Consider the following 5,626-nt stretch of genomic DNA (forward strand, 5'->3'; position numbering starts at 1 on the left):
TCAAGGACATACCCAAAGAATTATGTTCCTTGCAAACTTCGAGTACCTTGATATGTCACATAATCCTGACATGTATCAATTGTCACACTGCTTTCGAAACCTCATTAAGCTCGAGTTCTTGCACGTATAGTGAACTCACATATGAATAATACCAAAGGAGGTCATATCTAACCTTAAAGTTTGCAAGTAATATACTTGAGGACTTGGCAGGCATATCTTGGAGGAGGCTCTGTCAACTATAACCCTGCAATATTCCAAGAGTAGGGCACCCTACATCAATTGAAAATATGTGGTATTGATGCAGATGGCTTTGCTGAGTATGAATCACTAAGAGATGTGGCCGCTAATTGCCCCATTCGATATTTAATATACTAGGGAGTCTCAAAGAAACACCCCCATTCTGCTATGATATTCTTTCAGCTGACTTTGGGAAATAGACCTTGTATGAACTGGAAATTATATGGTGCAAATAACAGGAAGGTAAGAACAAAACTATTGTTTCCGTACTCTGAATAAGCTCCTGCTTTGATATTTGGTGAACTTGAAAGAGATCACATAAGTAGGAAGGTCTCCAGTGCATGTGTTTCCAAGGCTCACTTGTTTGGATGTGAATAGCTGCTCCAAGCTAGAGCACCTCTCCAGGGTAGTGTACCTGCCTTTGCTTGAACAGTTGGAGGAACGTTTCTGCGATAACATGAAGGAACATTTCAGAGGCCTAGGAATCAAGATGAAATAACGAACACGACTCAGGATAGTCCAAGTGCATCTGACGGTACATTTCCTTGCGTGAAACATATGTGCCTTTAGGACAACCCTATGTTTGTCACCATCTGTGAACCCAACATGACGTTCCCGTTCCTGGAGAAGCCAGCGCTCACAAAGTCTCTAGAGTTGACCATGCTCCCTTTCCAGATGCACAGTTTGCCACTAAAGCTGCAGGATCTACGGTTTGATGATGTTGAATGTTGGAACATATTGGAATGTGAAGGTGTCAAATCTTTGTGACGGCCTCCAGAGGATGCTCAGTACAAAATGTTCAAGCTCAAATCATACAACGGCTCGAAACAACAAAGGACGATGATGTGCCAACTCGAGCCACCAATATATCACAATTACTCAGGACAAGAAACTTCCTCGTGTTGGTTGATGACCTTTATGAGAAGCTAGACCTTCTAGCAGTTGGCATTCCATATCCTTTCGAAATTGTCGACCAATCCAAGAGGAAAGTGGTAATCACGTCCCAATCAAAAATTATATGTGACTAGTTGGGATGTGAATGAATATATAGAAGTGTCTGGTTTGGGTGGGACCGAAGCACTCAAGCTATTTGCACAAACTGTTGATCGGGATAATATTGATTCTGATCCCAGCATTAGGGCCCTGGCGCATGATCTTGTCAAGGAACTAAAAGGTGTGCCATCATAATTGATACACTTTGGGAAGAAAATGGTAGGTAAAAGTGACCCAGGGGTATGGGAAGATGTCATTCATGCAGTAAGGATATCCAACCTTCAAAAGAAAGACCCAACTTTGTAAGTGTATTGTTCATCAAAAACTGAAATTTTTATGTATTTTATATCTGGTCATAATGCCCTTTTTAGTATTAATTAACATGGGATTTCTACCTTTGAAGGCCGGAAGGGTTTTTGATAAATCTCGAGGATACCACCAACAACTTGGTTGCAAGGAGCAATGATGTTCGTCGCAGGATTGAGGCTGCCGAGCGTGAGTGCATGACATCCACGAATGAGGTGAAAAAGTGGTTGGAAAATGTGGATACCATCAATTCTGATGTGGAGATAATCTTTGAGGGCAACAAGTTGAAAAAGGATGTTACTATGTAAGCAATCAAGAAGGTTACTGAGGTCCAAGAATGTCTCAGATCTTGTCCCAATAGTAATATTGCATTCGAGTCAGTGCCACCTCCTGCGCAAGAGATGCCGGGTCCATCTATGTTGGCATAGAATTGTAACCTTACAGAGGCTCTCCAATTCATTAATGATGACCCTGTGGGGATGATTGGAATATCGGGTCCAGGCCGTTGCAGGAGGCATATCGTTTAATGTCATCTTTGTGACGGCCTCCAGGGTTGTTCGGTGGAGAAGATTCAAGGATATTTATTGCTGAAGCTCAGAATAAAAGCAGATGGTAATGTGGAATATCAAAGCTAAAAGATTCATAATTTCTTGAAAAACAGAAGCTTTCTGTTATTGTTGGATGACCTTTGGGAGCAAATTGATCTGCAGGTAGTTGGCATTCCATATCCTCTTGGAATTCTGGGCCAATTGAAGAGGAAAGTGGTAATCATGTCGCAATCAGAAAATGCATGTTGTCAAATGGACGTAAAGGTGCCTATAGAAGTTCCTCGTTTGGAAGATGATGAAGCCCTCCAGCTATTTGACCAAATGCTTGGTCGGAAAATCTTTATGAGGATCCCCAAATCGGGGCCCTAGCGATAGATCTTGTAAAAGAACTAAAAGGTCTTCCATCAGAATTGATACGTATTGGGAAGATATTTTGAAGAAAAGGAGATGCAACACAGTGGGAAAATATCATTCAGGAAGTAAATGAATCAAACCTTAGTAAGGATGACTCGTTATCTGTGGTAAGTTCTTACATTTCATCAAAACTCATTTCGTAAAGACTTCATAACTTCTATTAAATGCCAAATTTTACTGTTAATTAATATGGGAAATTTATCCCTTGAAGACAGGAAAGATTATGAAGGAACTTCAGGATGCTATCAACAACTTGATTGCAAGGAGCAATGACATCGGTCGTAGGATTGAGACTGCTGAGCGAAAGGGTTGGACATCCACGAATGAGGTGGATGAATGGCTGGAAAAATTGGCTACCATAAATTCTAGTGTATAAGTAATCTTTAATGAGCTACAAGTTGAATAAGGATATAAGAATGGGGCAACTGAGAAGCTTTCTGAGATCCAGAAATGTCTCAGTGCTTGCCCTGATAATAAAAATATTGTGCTTGAGTCTGTGCCAGCACCATCCCAAAAGATACCTGGTCCATCAATGTCAGCTGAGAACTGTAATCTTAAATAGGCTCTCCGATTGATTAAGGATGACCCTATGGGAATGATTGGAATATGGGGTCCATGTGGAGTGGGGAAAACATATCTATTGAAAAAATATCTATAGCTCATTTGGAGGCATGTGCTTGCATGTTATCTTTGTGACGACCTCCAGAGGGTGTTCAGTGCAAACCATCGAAGAATATATTCTAAAGAAGCTCCGAATACCAGAAGGTGGTAATGTGGAATGTCAACGCCAAATCATTTATGAATTCCTAAAGATCAGAAGCTTTCTCATACTGTTGGATGACCTTTGGGAGCAAATAGATCTACAAGCAGTTGGTGTACCATATCCCCTTGGAATTGTAAACCAGCTTGAGAGAAAAGTGGTTCTTACAACAAGATTAAGAAAAGTCTGTGGTGAAATGGAGGTGAGTGAAGTGTTAAAAGTCGCTTGTCTACAAGAGACAGATGCATGGCAATTATTCAAAGAAAAAGTCAGTGGGGAAACACTTTCTTCAAGTCCTCGTATCGAAACCCTTGCAAGAGAACTTGTGAAAGAACTGAAGGGTCTGCCATTAGCTTTGATAGTTATCGGAAAGGCAATGTATCCAAAAACCGATCCGATTGAATGGGAATATGCCATCCAACATATGCATCGGTCATGCTGTATCAAGGATAATCCCTTGTCGCTAGAAAATGTTTTCGGACAACACAAATTTAGTTATGACAATTTACGGAATGACACCTTGAAACATTGTTTCTTGACTTGTGCACTATGGCCAGAGGATTGGGAGATTATCAAAGCTGATCTCGATCAATGTTGTATTGGATTAGTTCTAGTGGATGAATGTGATATTCGAAGATCCTACACAAAGGCATATAGTATAATAGGAGACCTTAGAGATGCATGCCTGCTAGAGAACTGGGGAAATTGGTATGGTTTTGTTAAAGTGCATGATGTTATTCGTGGTATGGCTTTATGGATCTCTTGTGGCTATGGTGATGACAATAACAAGTGGTTTATCCGCGCAGAAGCTGGCGCAGAAGAAAGTATTAGCATCCCTTGGAGCAAACCTGAGTACATTTCACTGATGTTGAATGGAATGAAGAAACTTCCTCCCTTTGGCTTTGATCATCGCCCCATGAAATTGACGGTGTTATGCCTTCAACATAATTATTTCGATGGAAGCATAGCTGAAACAGTCAAGAATTTCACTTCACTGACATATCTGGATTTGAGGACGAACCTTCTCAAGAACATATGTGAAGAATTATGTTCCTTGGCAAACTTGGAGTACTTTGATTTGTCTCATAATCCCAACATATGTGAATTGCCTCACTACTTTCGAAACCTCACTAAGCTCAAGTTCTTGTACCTATTGTGCACTATCATACGAAGAGTACCAGAGGAGGTCATATCTAACCTTAAAGCATTGCAAGTAATAGACTTGAGGACTTGCCGGGCATATGTTGGAGGAGGCCCTGTGAACTTTATCCCTAACATATTCCAAGAGTTGGGTACCCTTGACCACTTCAAAGCAGCTGGAATTGAGGCTGATGGTTTTGATGAGTATGAAACACTAAGAGAAGCTGCTAAACTCCCCATTAGGTCTTTAAGACTGGGGAGTCTCAAAAGAACACATGAGTTCGGCCTCTCTGACATTCTTTCAATTAAATTTGCACGCAGGACCTTGTATGAACTGGATATTATACAGAGTAACATGGAGCAGATAATTGTAAGAGACGAGTCAAGCTATCATTTTGGTGCTCTGAATAAGCTCCTCTTGTGGTTTTTGGTAAACTTGAGAGGGTTAAGATGGCTGGGTAGATCTCCAACATCCATATTTCCAAAGCTCACTTGTTTGGATGTGAATAGCTGCTCCAAGCTAGAGAACCTCTCCTGGGTGATGTACGTGCCCTGCCTTGAACATCTCGAGGTACGTTTCTCCAACATTATGGCGGAAGCATTTCCGGGGACAGAGCACCACGGTGAAATAATGAGCATGGATCAAGAAAGTTCAATGAAATCAAATGGTACATTTTCTTGCCTGAAATATTTGCACCTTTCAGACAACCCAAAGCTGGTCACCATCTACGATGACAATGTGATGTTCCCGTTTCTGGAGCAGCTGGTGCTCACAAAATCTCCAGAGTTGATTAGGCTCCCTTTCCGGATGCACCGCTTGCCGCTAAAGCTGCAGGAGCTACAGTTTTATGATGTTGAATGCTGGGACAGATTGGAATGTGACGAAGGTGTCAAGTATTTCCTGTAATCTTCTCTTAAATTTGGCTATGTGAGTGAAATATCATGATCAGTCCCTTTATTCCACACTGCCATGCTTTCTCTCTGGGTGCATGCATGGTAGCTGCAAGGTGCACAGTATCATAATTTCCAACAGAGTTATCCTAGGAATGCAGTTGTGACAAAATCTCGTTTGAGGTCATGCAGGGGAGGTTGCCCCCTCTCTCACTTCAGCTGGTGGTGCTTGAAGGAAGCTATGTGGGGAGGAGAAGAACCGATGAATCACCCGGCCCTCACTTTCCAGACACACATCTTACCATTGAAGCTCTAGGAGTTAAGAGTTACGTACGGC

The 5,626-nt window shown here is 41.6% G+C and overlaps 1 pseudogene; it reads left to right on the plus strand.

Annotated features, from left to right (window-relative positions):
• Positions 1 to 843: 843 nt before the first annotated feature.
• On the plus strand, positions 844 to 5,344 carry LOC123067948 (probable disease resistance protein At1g61300; annotated as a pseudogene).
• Positions 5,345 to 5,626: the final 282 nt, after the last annotated feature.

This window comes from Triticum aestivum, chromosome 3B (assembly GCF_018294505.1).
Source record: "Triticum aestivum cultivar Chinese Spring chromosome 3B, IWGSC CS RefSeq v2.1, whole genome shotgun sequence".
In the NCBI taxonomy this organism is placed as follows: Eukaryota; Viridiplantae; Streptophyta; class Magnoliopsida; order Poales; family Poaceae; genus Triticum; species Triticum aestivum.